Source organism: Ambystoma mexicanum, chromosome 8 (assembly GCF_040938575.1).
Source record: "Ambystoma mexicanum isolate Mex_15411 chromosome 8, UKY_AmexF1_1, whole genome shotgun sequence".
NCBI lineage: Eukaryota > Metazoa > Chordata > Amphibia > Caudata > Ambystomatidae > Ambystoma > Ambystoma mexicanum.
This window is the reverse complement of record NC_090929.1, coordinates 629618402-629636852: the sequence shown is the minus strand read 5'-3', so window position 1 is coordinate 629636852 and position 18451 is coordinate 629618402. Positions and strand designations below refer to the sequence as shown.

General features: G+C 45.8%; 1 protein-coding gene across 10 annotated transcripts in view; it reads left to right on the top strand.

Annotated features, from left to right (window-relative positions):
* Window positions 1–18451, top strand: part of EIF4G3 (eukaryotic translation initiation factor 4 gamma 3) — a 4880525-nt gene that overhangs the window by 47666 nt on the left and 4814408 nt on the right. The gene's annotated exons all lie outside the window — the stretch shown is intronic.

Below are 18451 nucleotides of genomic sequence, written 5' to 3'. Positions count from 1 at the left end.
TGCGTAAAAAGGCCTAGTACGCACCTTATCTGGAGGCCTGAATACAGTTCAAACTTGCAATAAAAATAGACAACAATACAAGAACAGAACTAACCTGACGTTCAGCTTATATACAGCAGATAATTGTGTTTAGCTAGACTATGGTCTAAACTGTGATAAGTATTGATTGAATAGCCATGTTTTCAGTAGCTTTTTAAATTGTGGGTGGGAGTTTTCATTTTTGATATTGGTGGGTAAGGAATTCCAGTGTCTGGGAGCGAGGACTTTGAAGCTGCTACGCCCCGCTTTTTCTCTTTTGTAACGGGGTACTTCTAGGTTGGAATTGTTACTGAATCTGAGTGGTCTGGTTTGGGATTTCTTCACGACTGTGTTGATGAGGTATTTAGGAGCTTTGTTTGCAATGCATTTGTGCGTGATGCTTAAAGTTTTGAATATTATTCTGGCTTGAATGGGGAGCCAGTGATTATCTCTCCTAATGTTCGAAATGTGCTCAGATTATTTTATGCCTAGAGCCGCCCAGAGGGCTTTATTTTGCATGAGTTGGAGTGAGTTTGTTATTTTTGGACGTGCCTAGGAGGAGGATGTTACAATAGTCAATTTTGGCAAGCATAATATCTCTTGCTAATGTGACGCAGTTTTCTGGTGAAAGGACTCCGAGAGATGAGTTTGGATGCATAGGAGGTGGAGGAGGCTAGAGAGTTGACCTGTTTTGACATATTTAGGGTGGCGTCTAGGTAGATTCCTAGCGTCTTGACTTGTTTGAGTACTGGGATAGTGGTATTGTCAAAGGTAAATGACTTATAGGCAGGCTGAAGAGCATCCATTTTGGAGGATGAGCTTAGAATGAGTAACTCTGTTTTGTCATCATTGAGACCAAGGCTATTGTTGGCCATCCAGTTTTGGATGAGAGAGTAGATTTGATTGATGAGCAAGGAGTCCTGCTCGTAGTTCCCAATTAATGGGATGAGGATCTGGGTGTCATCTGCAAAGTTGGTGTAGATGACACCCATGGCATCCAGTGCTGCAAAGAGTAGCTTGGTGTAGGCATTATAGAGGGTGGGGGATAGATGAGAGCCTTGCGGGACGCCTAAGGGGACTGGTATGGGGTCGGCAGATTCTTTCCCGATGGACTCTTCATGTCCTATCAGCAAGAAAAGATTTAATCCAGTCCGTGGTTTCCTTGGATAAATTAAAGTTATCGGCTAGTGAGCTGCATAGTTTGTTGCGGTCAACCAAATCGAAAGCTGCCGATAGGTCCAGTAGCATTAGTAGGCAAAGTTTGCCTCCTTCTCTGGTGGCATCCATTTGGATTTTCAGGTCGAGAAGCGCTGTACTGTGATTCGGTCGGAGACCTGACTTGCGATCTCCCAGAAGTTGGTGGTGTTCTAGGTGGCTTTGTAGTTGGGAATAGGATAGTTTATCTATTATTTTTAGAAGAAATGGGACTGTTGTGATTGGTCGGTAATTAGTGGGGATAGGTGGGTCAAAGGGTTTTTTTTTTTTTTTTTTTTTTTTTTTAAGCAGTGGGGTCAGCCATGCTTTTTTGATACAAGTGGGGACTGTTGAGAATGAGGCGTTAATAAATTCAGTGGTGATTGGTTTGAGGGTGGCGGTACAGAGTTTGACTAGGTGGGATGGGAATTTGTCTTCTTTACAATTAGATGCTTTGAGTTTAGCTATGGTGTCCGAGACATCTTTGTGTGTGACTGATGTGAAGCGAAATAGGTTACCTGGAGCCGAGTGAGGTAGGTTGGCTAGGATGGTGGTGGAGTTTTGCTTGCTAGTTGTGTTTTGTTTTTTTTTATTTTTTTTTTAATTTAGCTTTTTTGGTGGTAATTTTCTTTTGTAGAAGAGTAAATTCAGCTGCTAGTGCCTCTTGTATAGTGGTGCACCAAGCTTTGCTAGTGTTTGTAGGAGCTGTATCTGGGCAGGAGTTTTCTAGTTCTCTAAGGATAGAGAATAGTTATTTGCTGTCTGAGGAGGTATTAGTGATTCGAGCATTGAGGGCATTAGTTTTATGACTAAATATCGCAGCTTTGTATTTTTTGTTGGCTTAATCAAAGGCTTTCGCTGAATTAGGGGTGTTGGTTTTTCTATGGATGTGTTCCAGTGATCTTTTTGTACGTCTCAGGGCGACTAGTTCCTCATTGAACCAGAAGCATGAGCTTCTGGTTCAATGAGTTTGTTAGGTTTTCGTGTTTTGGTGGTGATGGGTGCGAGTAGATCAATGGTTTGCGTTAGGCTCACTTGGTAGCGATCTGCTAGGTAATTCGTATTATTGGTATCTGTGGCTGTGTTTGCTAGTGCCTCAGTTAGGGTAGGGGGGACAGAATATCTGTTGTAAGTTTCTTAGTGTTTCTGGTCTCGAAGGTATCTGGAGTTTTGGAGGGGGGGGGGAGTACGGTCTGTGCTATTAAGCGTGAAGTTGATAATTGAATGATCTGACCAGTCTACGGGGTGGATAGAATAGATGGTGACTTGTGAGGAGCCAATCCAGAGTTCTACCTTTTGAGTGAATGGGTTCCTTTATGAGTTGATTGAACTTCATATCCAGCATTGCTGTGTACAACGCTGATGCGACTGGATCTAGGGGGTCATTGAATCCTAGATTGATATCACCAAGGATGATGCATTTAGTGTTGGGTTTAATGATGGGTGTAAGAAGTAGTGGGAGGTCCAGGTTGGGGTGGGAGCTTTTGTTTGGAGATCTGTACACTACCAGTAGGTTGGTTGTGGTTTTGGGGTTGGATGTATATTTGACTAGTAGGAGTTCGTAGCCCGAGATCTGTTCAACTGGGCAGGCTCTGATTTGCAAGGATGTTCTAGCTATGATGGCGACTCCACCTCCTTGGGTGTTAGTCCTATCTGTTCTAAGGATGCTGAATGCTTGGGGGATAGCAAAAGCCAGGAGTGTGCCTGCAGCCGGGTGTAGCCAGGTTTCTGTAACTACTAGTATGTCCAGTTTATGATCTATTATTAGATCATGAATTTCTATTGCATGCGCTCCCAAGGAGTGTGCATTTATGAGTGCACCTTTTTGAGTGTGGATATAGTGGTCGGAGTATTTCCTAGTGTGTTACCTGTGTTGGTGGACTTTAGTAAGGATTGAGATTTGGTTGTGGGATTTGTCTGTGTTTTGGTCGGGTTTTTGTGGGGGTATTTATGTTGGCAATTTTGTAAATGGGTGCCTAGTCTAGTGGGTGCATTGGTAATTGGGGAGAGTGAGATATTTCTTTGTGTGGTGTTTATTTTGGTTCTGGCCATGAGTCCGTTTAGCCTGTCGATACCTAAGGCGGGTTTGGTTTTATTAGTTGTCTCGTTGGATCTATACTGTTTAGTGTAGTCATGACTGGGGCTGGAGGTGGTTAGGGATGCTTTGCTTTTCTTGGTGTGGTCAGTTTGTTGTACCGCTTGTGGAGGTAAAGGTGGTAGTGAGGGGAGGAAAGGGGTGGGGCAAGGGATGGGGTGGTGGCGCTGGCAGCCCAATTTGGCTAAGCCTTCATTTACTTTAATGAAGGATCCTCTTGTGCATGGGGTGGATTGGGGAATTAAGCAAATTGGGAACCTGATGGACATTATGGATATCGGCTTTATGTGGGTGGGTTGCACTGTGATCCGAGTGGTCTCTTAGTAGGCTGGTGGGGCTGAGCTATTGCAATCAACAGAAATGGGCTGATGCTGCACCAATAAAACTGGGCTGGTTCAGCAGAGATACTGTGATGATAATTTTGGCCTCTAACAGTAGGGGTGCTGTAGCAGCAAAGGTCATACAATAGAATTTTGCTAAATGCAATTGGGTGCTACAGTATCAGAATTAACTAAATGCATTTGGGGTACTACAACAATGTCCTACAACCACAGAAGTAACTAAATGCAATTGGGGTGCTACAGCAAGCATCAGGATTAATTAAAACCCTTCTAATTGTTTCAGCCAATCGGTCTCTTTAGCAGAGAATACTTCAAGACCATAGAGTGCACTAGGAATTATACATGTTAAACAATTTCAGTAGGCCCTCTACATAGTACCCACCAGATTTAGAAATCAAAGTCTTTGTTGCCTTAAACTTTATAGCAGTCTTACAGACTGTATTTTTAGACAGTCTCCTTATTTATGTTTCTTATGCACATTCCAAGATACAAATGGTTTTCTACTTCTTCCAGCATATTGTTGTCAATCTTAGTCTCTTTATAGTTTTACGATTTAATTTGATCATCATGACTGTAGATTTAGACAAATTGATAACCAAACCATGTTCAGAGAATTGTGCCAAATTATTTAGGCTTTGTCACCTTATAGCAGTCTGATCAAAGATTACAATGTCTGCATAGGAACGCCAAGCAATGGGATGGGCACCTATGTGGGAAGGATGGTTATTACAGTTATTGAAGGCTCTTTCAAGATCTGAGATGTACATGTTAAGATATCGGGGCCAAGGTGCACCCTTTGTTTTAGGCCATAAATAACAAGGATTAGTTCACTCAGCCCAACCTCTTGATCAATTCTAAGCTGTACCGTACAAGGATTTGACAAAATATAAAATTTGAAAATGTAAACCTCATTACTCCTACGTCCGGTCTCCTTTCCTCCATACTTAAGGGACATCTCTCCATCCTGTGGGACGGGACTGGAGCACTTTTGTAAAGCATCCACATTTTTTTCAAAAATGTGTCCGTCCCTCTCTTTCCTGCGTGGGGCCCGGCACGCAGCCGTAACCCCGCCCACCTTGGCTCTACCCCGCGCATCGCCCATCAGTCCTTTTTTCTGCACAATCGGGGCCGGACGCACTTGCATCCTCGGAAGATTTTCTTCCCGTTTTTCCCTCTCTGGCTCTCGCTAGCGTTCGTTTACTAGTCTGTCTTTTAAACTAGATTTTCCCGATTGTTCATCGTGTTACCGTCGCTTCGCGAGGGCGGATCACCAGCCTCTTTGTTTAGAGTGTTTGGGTCCGGAACACCGTTGGGACTCCTGTTTTTACTGTGATTCCCTTTCGGTCTGGGCACTTCGGTTGGAGCGGTGGGAGGTGGTGTTCAGACGGACTCCTCCTTCTCATTTTCAGGCATTCATCGACGAGAAGAAAAAACGCCCGGTAAGTTCTTTGATTTTCAGAGCACCCCAGGCAGGGGATACCTTCCCGGGTTCCTCTCGAGCCGGGAGGGGCGTTGATCGCTCTGTTACCGGGGTTCGCCCTGAGGTGCCTGTCAGGCCTAATAATTCTACTGGAGTTTTCTCCGAGGGTCTCCGTAAGGGGCCTGTGATCACCTGAGTACACTCAGAGTGCCCTCTTGTGGGGGCTGTGTGTAGACCCAGTTCTACTGAGTCGTGGGGTACCGGAGCTTGCTCTGAGGCTGCTCTTTCGGCTTCCCTCAAAAACAAAACCGGGGTACGCCCCGAGGTCTTAGCTGGGCTTGAGGTTACCGAACGGAGGTTCGAGGCATGTGCCGATGAGGCTTCTACCGGGCCTAGGTCCGAGTACCCTCGTACAGAGGCTAAGGCTACCATCAGTTCTGAGGGGCCGGGCAAGGCCCTGTTGGTGACAGCGCACCTTTCCCGCTCTTGTGGTAACACCAGATCTGTTGAGGGGGCAAAGAAGAAAGTTTCTTCTTTTACCAGCAGTGCCGAGGCTCTTCCTTCAAAGGCTCAGTTGGCGGTTGGTATGTCGCAGAAACATTCCAGGCCTCATAGTACCGGCTCTGCCGAGGTTCCTTACATTAAGGCTAAAATTAACACCCCTGATCCATCGACGGGGACCCCTACCTCCCTTCCTTATGTGCCGCAGTTCCCCTCAGATGAGGACAAAATGGTGCCCGTTCCCGCCACGACCACGGTGGCCATTTTAGGTACTAAATTACCAAAACTTGTGGGATCGCTATTAGATCATGTGCGCTATTTACCACCAAAAAATCTTAAAAAATATACGGGTCGGCAGCAAGTTATATCTTACCCTCAAACTTCCCACAAAGTTTGTAACAAAAATACAAGTTAAAAAACTGGTTCGGGAAGGTATCTCGCGCTCACACCTATACTTTAACAAGATTCCTCAACAATTTTAGTCAAAACAACATCAATTTAAATCCATTAGTACAATGATTCCCAACAAAAATTGTTTTTTTAATTTGTCAAAGAAAAATAGCCGACACGTGTTTCGACCTTAGGTCGTTCTCAAGGCTATGTGAAATTATACAGGTCAGGATGAGAGAGGTTTTTTTGCCATAGTTAAATATTTGAAATGATATGAAAAGAAAATCACAAAAAAAAAATCAAAAGCCATGAATTAGTTCATGTATCCAGGAAATCTCTAATATGGAGACATTACCCCCATAAAAACCATTCTTTATAACGACTTCCAAATTTAACTAAATATTAAAGAAACAATATTTAGTATTTCAAAATGCTTATTACATGCATGGTTAGTTTTTAAACACAATCTTATTTTATTTTTTCACCTTGTGAGACCACTCTAGCTAGACCAAAATATAAATTCTCGTGAATTTATAAATTTGACTGTGTTCCCCTGTTAATACTAGATCAACCATGCAATATTACTATAACTAAGGCTTACCCCATATATAGATCACTAAAATGTTCCTGTTTGAAGTGTAACGGATCACTCAATTTACCCGGTCTCGAGTTGTCAATTCAATTTTCAGATCTGTATAAGAAATTCCTTTTTAATTTAATTCTTTCGTTAAAATTACTAAACTAACTAGTATAATGAAATAATAAAAAATGATAAAAAATGCTCACCAGCTTTTAAGGTTTGAGTTTCCTGAAATTTTTTTTTATATAGCTGAATGCTATCACATTCCAAACTTTTTAACACACAAATGTGTATCTGGAAACAAAGTTCACCTACAAAAATAATAATAAGTTCATTCATATATATCGCTATGATACAATCTCCTCCATTAAACATTAATCTTGAATTATCTTAAAACTCACCATTCAATGGGTTAGATCCCACATCTGTGATTTTCTAAAGGGTTCCTGCACCCATCACAGGATCTTATATGCATTTTACCCGCGAAAATGCGGGCCATGTTTACAGTGACGTCACGCGCGCGATGACGTCATGCGTAAAATACCGTGATGACGTCACGCGTACGAGCGCGCGACGTCGTGCTCGAGTAAATTTAACAAACGCGGGCAAATGACTGTGTCATTTACTGTGCTCGCATCAAATGACTATTCTTTGAAGAAATTAAATTCTCACAAAATAACTCCGTATTCCTCAAGTAGACTTCAAAATTTACAATAAATTTAGACTATATGATTAAAATAAAATGATAAAAATATGAAAAGTATGTAAAAATTACCACATTGTTAATTTTGGTATATGATAGAGTGGCTTCACAAATGATGAATATGTCATAGATATTCATAAAAGAAATATCGCCAATTTATAAAAACACATGCATCTCATGATCATGATTGAGACCATTTAAAGTACTCCTAAAATAACAAATTAACTTGCATTCTTCTTGCCTTAATTTGAGCCTAAGATTACCACCTCGTTTCCCCAATGTAATCTGTGTTAGTCCAATATACCTAATATTTTCTTGGTTATCTAACTGATGACCTTGCTGCCAATGGATTGCAAGAGGTGACTTCGGGTCAATACTTCTTAGACTAGCCAAATGTTCCCTTATCCGAAATCTCAATTGTCGAATGGTACTACCAATATAAAGTTTTCCACATACACAGATGATAGCATAAATAACATAACTAGTTTTGCAATTAATAAATTCCTTAATCTTAATAGTCATTCCATTCATATCAGAAAAAACATCACAATTTACATGTGCATACTTGCACTGATTGCAATTACCACATTTGAAAAAACCCTTCTTTCCTTTTAACCAAGTCTCCTTAATATTTTCCTCTTTGATATTCAAAAAGGACGGACTCAATTTCTGTTTTATAATATGTGCTCTCTTAAAAGTGAACTTAGGTTTTTCCGTCAGGAAAGGTAGCAGATCCTTATCAAGTCTCAAGATGTCCCAATGTTTGGACACCATTTTATAAAGATATGATGAATCTTGAGAAAATTGTGTTATTATAGAAATATGTTCACTTGGTTGCTTCTTTACATGTTCGCATAAAAGTTCCCCTTGACTACATTCTTTGTACTTTTCAACCGCTTTCTTTATGCATCTCAGATTGTAACCCCTATCTCTGAATATGTTCGCAAGCAATTTAGTTTCTTCATGGTAGTCCTTATCTCGACTGCAATTTCTCCTGGCCCGATAAAATTCCCCCACTGGGATATTCTCTATCGTAGATCTTTGGTGACTACTTTGTGCACAAAGTACAGAGTTTACCTCTGTTGGTTTACGATATGTTTTGGTCTCAAAACGCCCATTATCAACAAAAATGTGTAAGTCAAGAAAATCAATGCTTTCCGAGCTTGCTGAACCAGTAAAACTGATACCAAATTTGTTGTTGTTAGTATGTGCCACAAAGGTTTCAAATGATTCAGGTGATCCTTTCCATACAATTAGTACATCGTCTATAAATCTCTTCCATACTACTAGGTTGGTTCTAAAAGTTTCTTGTACATAGATATGTGTTTCCTCATATTGGGCCATAAACAAGTTGGCCAGGGACGGTGCAAATTTTGCACCCATCGCTACCCCTTTGGCCTGTACATAGTATTGCTCGTTAAAGATAAATACATTGTTATCTAATGTGAATCTCAAAAAACTCTTGAGCATGTCTATATGTTGTATATAAGAGGCAGACGAATTTCCAAAGGTGTAGTCTAATGTCTGAATTGCCAAATCATGATCTATGCTAGTATAAAGTGCTGAGACATCCAGCGTAGCTAGAAGATAATCTGGTTCCCATTTCAAATTTTTGAGAGATTGCAAAACATGTCCACTATCCCTAATATAGGATTTTATTTTCAGAACATAAGGTTTTAGGGCTTCATCCAAATACTGTGACATGCCTTCTGTTACCCACCCTATACCACTCATAATAGGTCTAACTGATGGTAAAGTTTCATAAATCTTATGTATCTTGGGCAAAAAATATAGGGTGGGCATAGTCGGCTCCGTATTGGTCAAAAAAGCCTTTTCATCGTCTGATAAAAAGCCCTTGTCATACCATGACTGTATTAATTTCAAATGTTCAGTTACAATTTTCTTTGTAGGGTTAGATTTCAAAGGGGTGTAACAATGTGAAGTATCCAAATGTAACATAGCCATTGTAATATAATCATTAGTGTTCATCACTACAATGTTACCTCCCTTGTCCGCTTCTTTAAAAGTTATCATTTTGTCATTCATTAAAGCCACTAAAGCTTCCGTTTCCTCTTTCCTTAATTTGGATCTGCATCCCTTTCTCTTATAAATTCCACTATCCATATGTCCATGATATCTTTAATGATTGCTTTATGGAAAGTTTCAATTACATTTTCTATACCCAATTGTGGAGTGAATTTCGATTTCGGCTTTAATTCTTTTAAATCAAGATGTCTGGTATTAACACCCAATGTTTGACAAATTGACTCTTTATCCACTATAATATCTTGATTTAAATTAGTCAGGGTAGTAATGTTGTAAATGTCAGAGATAGTATACAAACTCAGCGGGTTCAACGTGGTCTTAGGCTGAAACACTTTAACCTGAGTTGCAAAGAATTTCTTTAATTTCAATTTTCTTATAAATTTGAAAATATCTATCTGAAAATTCACAAAATCTGTTTTTGCACTTGGTGCAAAGGAAAAACCTTTATTCAACACGGCAATTTCCACCTCTGAGAGGCGTTTATCCGACAAATTGATAACCAGATCACATTTCATTGGTTCCCCTGTCGTTTCTTGGTACTGGACCTGGTCAAAATTCCAGGACGACCCTGATCTTCGTCGGAGCTTCCGCTTCCGCTTACCCCCTCTCCTGCCCCTTGTGTGGAACCTGGTGTTGGTATAAATGCTGCTGGTATAGGTGTGAGCGCGAGATATCTTCCCGAACCAGTTTTTTAACTTGCATTTTAGGTACTACCCTTACAACTACGCCATCGGCCCCTGGTGTAGGGTTCGGTCCTTCGGGTGAACCTGTGGTCCCTTGTGCGCATCCTTAAGGGCTGGTTTATGGTTGGAACGCCCGGATGCCTCTTCCGCACAATGTTTCGTTGCCCGCGGGGCGGCTTCCTTGATTTATGTGGATACGTCGGCGGAGGGGCCGGTGTGGCACCCTTCCCCGTTGCGCCCCTGGATTTGTCCACCTCGTGAGAGGCCTCCTCAGGTTCCGAAACAATCTCCTGAGGACGCCTTTTTCGGTAAATTTCAAGCGCTTATGCGCACCGACCCCATGAGGGAATATTTCAAGAGGCTTTTCAAGGAGATCTGTCCACCCGCGCCTCTGGCTCCACCCGTCCCGTTGGTGGTTCCGCCAGCGCCTCCCCCTGCGCTTCCGCCTGTGCCACCATTGTCCCCAGTGGACAAGGCAGTGCCTGACTCGGCTCAGCAGGAGCCGGAACTGTCAGGTGACCCTCAAGGCGATCAGGACAAAGAGGACCTGCCCCGCTCTACCAGAGCTTTCCATGACCGGGTGCTGGACATGAGCTTCTTGGATGTTCCGGTGCCAGGAGGGCGTGCTTTCTGGGGCGTTCACTTTGTCTCCTTTGGAGCGTACCGGCCTGTTCTTGCAGAAGGACGTTCCGGCCGAGGTCCGAAGAGTGTGGGAAAAGCCACACTCGGGACTTTTTGGCAATAAAAAGATTGACGCGAGGTACAGGCTACATTCCTCGGAAGAAGTGGCCTTGTCTGCCTCCCTCCTCCACAGTGGTGACTGCGGCCACGTTGCAATCCAGACCTGCAGCTTCCTCCTCTGCTACAGCGACTCAGATCTTGGGAAAGGAGGACAAGCTCCTGGACTCCCTAGGGAGGAAAATCTTTGCCAATTCGGCCTTGGAGCTCAGGCAGGCCAATGCAGAATTGATTTTGGCGGGAGCTAACATGCGGATGTGGAGAGGTCTGTCGGAATTTGAGGAGCACATTCCGGTCGAGAAGCTGGAGGATTTCAGAGGAGGCCTTTCCGATGCCAGGGTCTTGGCCCAGGATCTCCTGGAGGCTGCGGCTCATCACGTAGACACCTCGGCTCGGGGTCTGATGCTAGGGGTTGATACCTCGCGGCAAGCATGGCTGCATGCCACTAAGTTCTCGAAGGAGGTGCAAGACAAGGTTCTGGACCTTCCATTTGATGGTAAGGAGCTTTTTCACTCTTCTACTGATGTAGAGCTCACCAAAACCAAAGACAGCACTCAGACGGCCAAATCATTGTCTGTTCTGGTTAAACCTCCCTTCAAGACTCAAAGGCCGTTGTCGCAAAGTCGACCTTCCTCTGGTTTTAGGGGCTTCCTCGACCGCAAATCTCGCAGAGTGGATACTCCTGTGGGGAATAACCGCCGTAGACAACAGCGTACGCGGTATTTCTCCCGCTCCTCAGCCTCATCAGGTTCAGGTGGCACCGCCACGGATAAACCTGCCAAATGAGGGTTTTCCGCGCTCGCACGAGACCCCGGTGGGAGTACGCATTGCGTCTCATTGGGAGGCGTGGCAGACCATCACAGAAGACAGATGGGTCTTGTCAGCCGCTCGAGCGGGCTTCCGCTTACCTTTACCCCCTACCGCACCCCTCAACCCTCCTTTTCAGCTGTCGGGCTCACCCTCCCTCAAGGCCGAGGTTCAGAAACTTCTGCTCCTCAGAGCTGTGGAACCCGTTCCCCTTGGGGAGCGAGGGGAGGGCTTCTACTCCCGGCTGTTTACGGTGCCCCAACCAGGCTGGCCTGTGCACCATCCTAGACCTTTCCCAGTTCAATCTTTCCTTACCCCAAGAGAAATTCAAGATGATCACGCCCGGCCAGATTCGCTCCTCGTTGCAGGCGGGCGATTGGCTCAGTGTGGTAGATCTTCAGGATGCGTACATGCATATCCTGATTTGGAATCCACACAGGAGATACCTCCGTTTCTCTTTGGGAGAGGAGCACTTCCAGTTTCGGGTGCTTCCTTTTGGCCTCAGTTCGGCGCTGCGTGTCTTCACGAAGATGTCGGTGATCGCGGCCCATCTTCGTCTCCAGGGTATCCATGTGTATCCCTATTTGGGCGACTGGTTCCTACGCAGCCCTTGCCCGTTGGCAGCAGCGGGCAACATCCAGTCTCTCCGTCAGCTCCTGTTCCATCTTGGGCTGTCTGTGAACTGGTGGAAATCCTCCATGACGGTCTCACAGGACCTAACTTTCCTGGGTTTCGTTGGAACACGATAGACTGCCGAGTGTATCTGACCGGGGACAGAATGGCAGATCTGTTGGCCACGTGTCAGATGTTTACGCAGTCGGAGAGCATGTTGGCCTGGTGGTTCCAGAGGATTCTGGGCCTCATGGCCTCGTGTGTACTGGCTCTTCCTCTTGCTCGTCTCAAAATGAGACGGACCCAGATGGCTCTTCGGAGTTCCTGGCGTCAGGCTGTGGACCCGGATTCCAAACGGATAATGATTCCGGATTCCATGAGAGTGGACCTGGACTGCTGGTCAGCTCTCAGCAACCTGTCAGTGGGCGTGGGAGTTCCAGGAACCAGCCCCCATGGTGACGATCACGACAGACTACTGCCTTTCTGGGTGGGGTGCGACGTTAGATCTTCTTCAGGTCTCGGACCTCTGGTCACTTCAGGATAAGCTCCTGCACATAAATCAATTGGAGCTTCTGGTGATTTTTCTGGCGCTCAAGGCGTTCAGACCTCTCATTGTCAACAAGGTGGTCCGCATAAGAACGGACAATGCAGTGTTGATGTACTACATAAACAAGCAAGGGGGAATGAAGTCTCCCCCTCTCGTGGATCTGTCCATTCAGATTTGGGAGTGGGCCGTGCTTCATGGGGTCTGGCTGCTTGCAGTGCACATCCCTGGCCGGCTGAATGTCACCGCGGGTGCCCTCAGCCGGCGGACAGTGGTCAGCTGCGAGTGGGAGTTGAAGGCGGAGATCCTCTCATGGATTTTCTCGCTTTGGGGCACACCGGAGGTGGACCTCTTTGCCACAGCGGTAAACAAGAAGATTCCTCAGTACGCCTCCAGAGGGGGGCTGGGAGTCTCCTCTCTGGGGGACACAGTAGAGATCCCATGGCACAACATGAGAGCTTACGCCTTCCCGCCTCTTCCTCTGGTTCATCGAGCAATTTGGAAGTTGAAGAGCTCTGTCAACTGTTCTCTTCTACTGATAGCTCCGTGGTGGCCGGCCAGGTTTTGGTTCTCAGAACTTCAACACCTGTCGGTGTGTCCGCCGATCAGGTTACCAGTAACTCCCGATCTTCCTCACCAAGGGGAACAGCAGATGTGGCACCCCTCCCCACAATCGCTCAACTTGGCGGCATAGTGCCTGAGTTCACGGCTCTAGAGCCTTTGGGTTTGTCTGCGGATAACATGCGCATTATCCAGGCAGCCAGGAAACCCTCGACCAGATCCCAATACAAGAGTAAATGGCTCAGGTTCTGTCATTGGTGTTTGGAGAAAGAATTGGACCCGAGGGTGGCGACGATTGACACAGTGCTGTCCTTTGTCTCCTCCCTAGCAGAGTCAGGGGTTCATGTCTTGTCCTGCAGGACTTATCACTCAGCGATTTCCGCCTACCTCTCTACAGACCGGTGTTCTTATTCGTTAACTAACCCGGTGGTGAAGACATTTTGCTGGCTTGACACGCATCTACCCTCCGGTTCGTAGTCTGCACCCGCCTTGGGACCCAAATGTAGTCCTGACGGCGCTGTGCCATAAACCCTTTGAGCCAATGGCTACGGTTGACCTCAAGTACGTGTCCTGGAAAGTGTCCTTTCTGGTAGCCGTTACGTCAGCGAGGAGAGTGAGTGAGCTCCAGGCATTGTCGGTGGAGCATCCTTTCTTGGTCTTTCACAAGGACAAGGTAGTCCTTCGGACAAACCCGGCTTTCCTACCGAAGGTAGTGACCGAATTCCATCTGAATCAGTCGATCTCCCTTCCGGTCTTTTTTCCGAACCCTGCCTCAGAGGCGGAAAGGGTTCTACACTGCCTGGATGTCCGAAGAGCTCTTAAGTTCTACCTGGACCGTAGTGACCACCTTACTCCTAGTCCATAGTCCCCTCTAATAAGGTTCCTCTGTTATTGCTAATGGGCCTTGACCCTGCGATAGAAAAGGACTGATGGGCGATGCGCGGGGCGAAGCCAAGGTGGGTGGGGTCATGGCCGTGTGCCGGGCCCTGCGCAGGAAAGAGAGGAGGGACATAATTTTGAAAAAAATAAATGTGGATGCTTTTTACAAAGTGCTCCGGTCCCGTCCCACAGGACGGAGAGATGTCCCACAAGTATGGAGGAAAGGGGGCTATGGACTAGGAGTAAAGGTGGTCACTACGGTGAGTAACCTGGTAATTTTATGCCATTTCCGTCCCCAATATGCTAGCGAAGGCTACCACGTCTTTATTTAAAGCCATCAAAATTGCATCTAAACTGTGAAACGTTCGCATTACTGCATTGTCCAATTGCGGAGATAAGTCTTAAAGTTTATTAATAAAGTAGTCTTTTGAACCCGATGGCCAGCATTGTCTACCAAATAAGGGCATCATTTCCAAGGCTGTGAAGTGCCCCTCCCCCCCCCCCCCCCCCAGTTGAAGTTGGGAGTGAAATTGCAAAGAACACCTCACCTCAAGTGTCCTGGAACTCTATTGGAACGGGCTATTGCCCAGACACAAAGTCTGACGAGTGTGTGATATGCTTCCTCTTGGTCCATTCAGAGTTTCCAAGGGGCTAGCCATTTGGGGGAGGGGCAGTACATTCTGTTCCCAGAAAGCAAATGTCCTTTGAAGCAAAGAGCCTAAAAACCTGTTTTGCTGGTTCCCCAGTACAGCAAATGCCGTCTTTTTTTTTTTTATTTTTATTTTTTTTGAGAGGCAAAAGCAAGGCTGGGCCTTATTCAACATAACACTTTTAAAACAGAATTTTTTCTTGTTTGCAAAAGCAACCATTTTTTTTACACCTGGTTAATTCTGCTGGGATGACACTTTCAAATGCGGTCTTCTTGCATCAATTTTCTGAATCTTTCCAAAGCCCAAGTCAGGTTTCCAATGCACAAGCATCTTTCAAAATAAAGATCCCTTGAAATTGACATATGCACAGAGAGATGGGGTTTCTTTTTTGAAGAGTTTATCTGGGATATGTTGTAGCAAAAAGTCGAGCGTTTTTCCGTACGGTTGGGAGTAAAGTTTTGTGATTTTACAGATTTTTCCTGACACAGCCTGTCATTCAGTGAGAAAAACTATCTTTAGCTGGGGCACAACCTGAATATGGCTGGGCATACCTGGGTCTCACTGGATCAGGACTGTGTATTGTTGAACAGATTAAAAAGAGCATCAGGGCGGCATCATTTTAAATGTAAAATATTTCCTTTTTTCAATGGGGAAATTCTGAGCTCGCAGCAAAGCAGCGCTGCTTTTCAATTCTCTTCTTTGGTGCACATAAGGAAACGCACTGGTAGCCTTTCTCAGTGTGTTCCCTGTTTCACCTTGCCCCATATGTGCTTGGCAAAGACAGCACAGCCATTATTTTAGTGACTGCAAACCACAGTTTTAAGGCAAGGCGATAGTGCTCCACAGTTCCAGCGCAGCCATTTTGCTGCTAACTGCTGAAGTGCGGATTGGGGACGGAGGGGAATTCTGCTAGGTGGGTAAATGTACCCCACACGTGAAAATCATTATGCTGTTGCATTAGTGCTCTGGTTTTTAATTACTTCATTTTCTTTTCCTTCTCCCCTTTTTCTTTGGCATGGCGATTGGCAGAATACCTAGCCATAATCAAAATCTGGGCAGCAGCTTGAGTCGGCCATGTAGACTCATATGTTTTGTCTATCATTCTTTAGGTGGGGCAACAACCCCTCTACAAAATGTGAACAAAAAGCTTTCTGTCACTCTGGCATAGCCACGTCCATTCCACTAAACGAGGTAAAAGTTTCTTCCTTTTGTTAAAATATTGTTCAACTGTTACGCTCACCTGATATCCACTTGGACACCTGTATGCCCTGGTTGCCGGATTTCCCCCCAGATGTACTCCATTCGGGATGATGTCTTCTATGGCAGGTGGGCCTGAAAACACAGGAGGACTGGGTTTAGATTCAGATTTTCGTTTCCTCCCACCAGTCCCTTGGACTCGACCTGAAGGCCCCCCTCCTCACCTTATGTTTGGCGTGCTCTCCGTCCTGCTTTCTGCGCAGGGGCGCGTAGTTTCTGCGGGTTGAAGCGACCGAGTTAACTTCACTGATGCCAACCCATTCAAGTGTCTTTAAAGAGGTAAGTTCGATTCTAGTAGTCTTTGAGGGCCTTTGCTTTCTTTCAGGCTATTAATGTCTTTCCTTGATTGTTTCCCCCTTAGGTATGCAGAGGTTCGCTGGGTGCGCTGCTTGGGTTTGGCTCCTGCCAGGATTTATGGACGCGGAGCGTATGAAGAAAGGTAAGTTCAGCGCGAAGTGCGGCGCGCTAATGTCTTTTTGGGCTAACCTGTATTCTTTATTCCTTTTCAGGTTACGATGGGCTTTCTGGGCGTGCAGTGATTTCCGGAGCGGAACCGCCCAAGATATGCCCAGCCAGGTGAGGAGATTTTGGTTGCTGCTGAGATTGCTGTGAGTAACCTGTTTAACGTTGTTGTTACGCTCACCTGGCTCCCACAGGGGCGTAGATCGAACCCAGACAGCTGCGGCCTCCACCAGCGTGAAGCGTAGGGGAAAGATGACCGTCTGGACGGACCCCCTCAGTCTTGTAAACTTGACTCATAGGAATATTCTCCTGTAGATGGAGAAAGGTATTTAGCCCTGTGGGTTCGAATGCAGACCCCCCTCCCTGCTCCTGTTCTCCCCACTTGCCACCTCCGATATTCCTAGTCCGTGTTCTCACCTTATATTTTTGATTGGTGAGCTCTCCATCCTGCGTGGCATGCAGGGCGCGTAGATACCAGTTACTTCACTGGTTTTAGGTGTTGGGTTCTGGACGATTGAGTCCTGAGTTTGCTAAGTTTCTAAAAAGTTCAAAATGTCCAAAGTTCACTCTTGCACTCCCCTGTTGATTTGCGGCGGCAAATTGTATCTGGAGGTTGCTGGCGGCGTTCAAGTCTGTATTACCCAAACTGTCCTGTAAAGGTGCGTGAGAATTGCTCACTGCCTTTTCCTTTTTTCCTAGATGCGGCGTATTGAAGGATAAAGCCTCCGGTGATAATCAGGTAAGTCTTGTAATATAAGTGATTGTCTTTTTAGTCTCTTTAGGCTCACCTTGCTTTTTCTTGTCTTTTCACCAGGTGTTGATGCTGTGGGCTGGTGAAAATGGAGCGGCGCTTTAGCTGGGATGCGACGCGTGCCGGAAGAATGTCCCTTCAGGATCCGAAATCAGGTGAGGAATCAGATTAAAGTCTGTAATCTAAACTCTTCTTCTATTTTCCTTTCTCTCCTAGGGGCTCGGTGTTCGAGGCGGGCGTGGCAGAAGGCTGGATGCAGGTTTGCTGACAGTGAGCGTTACGCTGCTAATTGCAGAATAACGCGAAGCGTGTGTTGAAGATCGGGCGTGGCTTAAATAGCTTTGAAAGTAGTCCCAGGTAAGAAGTCCCTAGAACCACAACCAAGTGAATAGTCCTTGTGGAAAAATAGTCCCTCCAGGTCTCAAGTTGGCCTGGATGCATGTGCAGCATGGTCTGCCTGAGATAAGTGATGACTATGAGCCTGAGGCTTTAGGCGCCAGGACTGATTTCTACTATGAGCCTGGCGCCTAAGGTGCCAGGACGGAACCCAGATAGCCCCCAGCCGGGGCTTCTGAGGTTTAAACAGATGTCCGGATGCCTGCTTCCGGGGCGAATGGCCTTGGTCCAGCTGCCCGGGGGTAGGCATCATGACAGAGTCCCTTTTTCTCTCCTCCCCAGGTGCTTCGTTCCGGTGCGAGCGCGATGTCCTGAAGATGCTGCCAACGGGATGGAAGACCGCGAGCAGCTGGGATCGAAGGATGGAAGACTGCAGGTAAGCTGGAACTGCTAATGATGATCTTTAGTCTCCTCTGCAGGTCCGCGATTCCAGGAACGCCGGGTGCTGGTCTATGAACACGATGAGCGTTCCGCTGCTGTCTGCAGGATAACGCGAAGCACGTTATTTAGCTTGGGTGTGGTTTATATAGCCTACCCTGTAAAGTAGTCCAGGCAAAGTAGTCCGGGCTACCACACCCTAAAACACTGCACTGCACATTCTGGTTCTTGGGGACTAGACTGTGTGTGTGCCTCCATGTTGGCTGCAGGCCTCCACATAAAAAGTAGTCCCTTCAAGTCCCATTCCAAATATGAGCCTGGCGCCATCCGTTTCCAAGGGACCATGAACCTGGTGCGTCGGATTATCAGTGTGAAAGCCAGGCACTTCTCTCATTGGAAACGCTTGAGTTACCTTAGTCTTTGATGGGGCATTTATCCACAATAA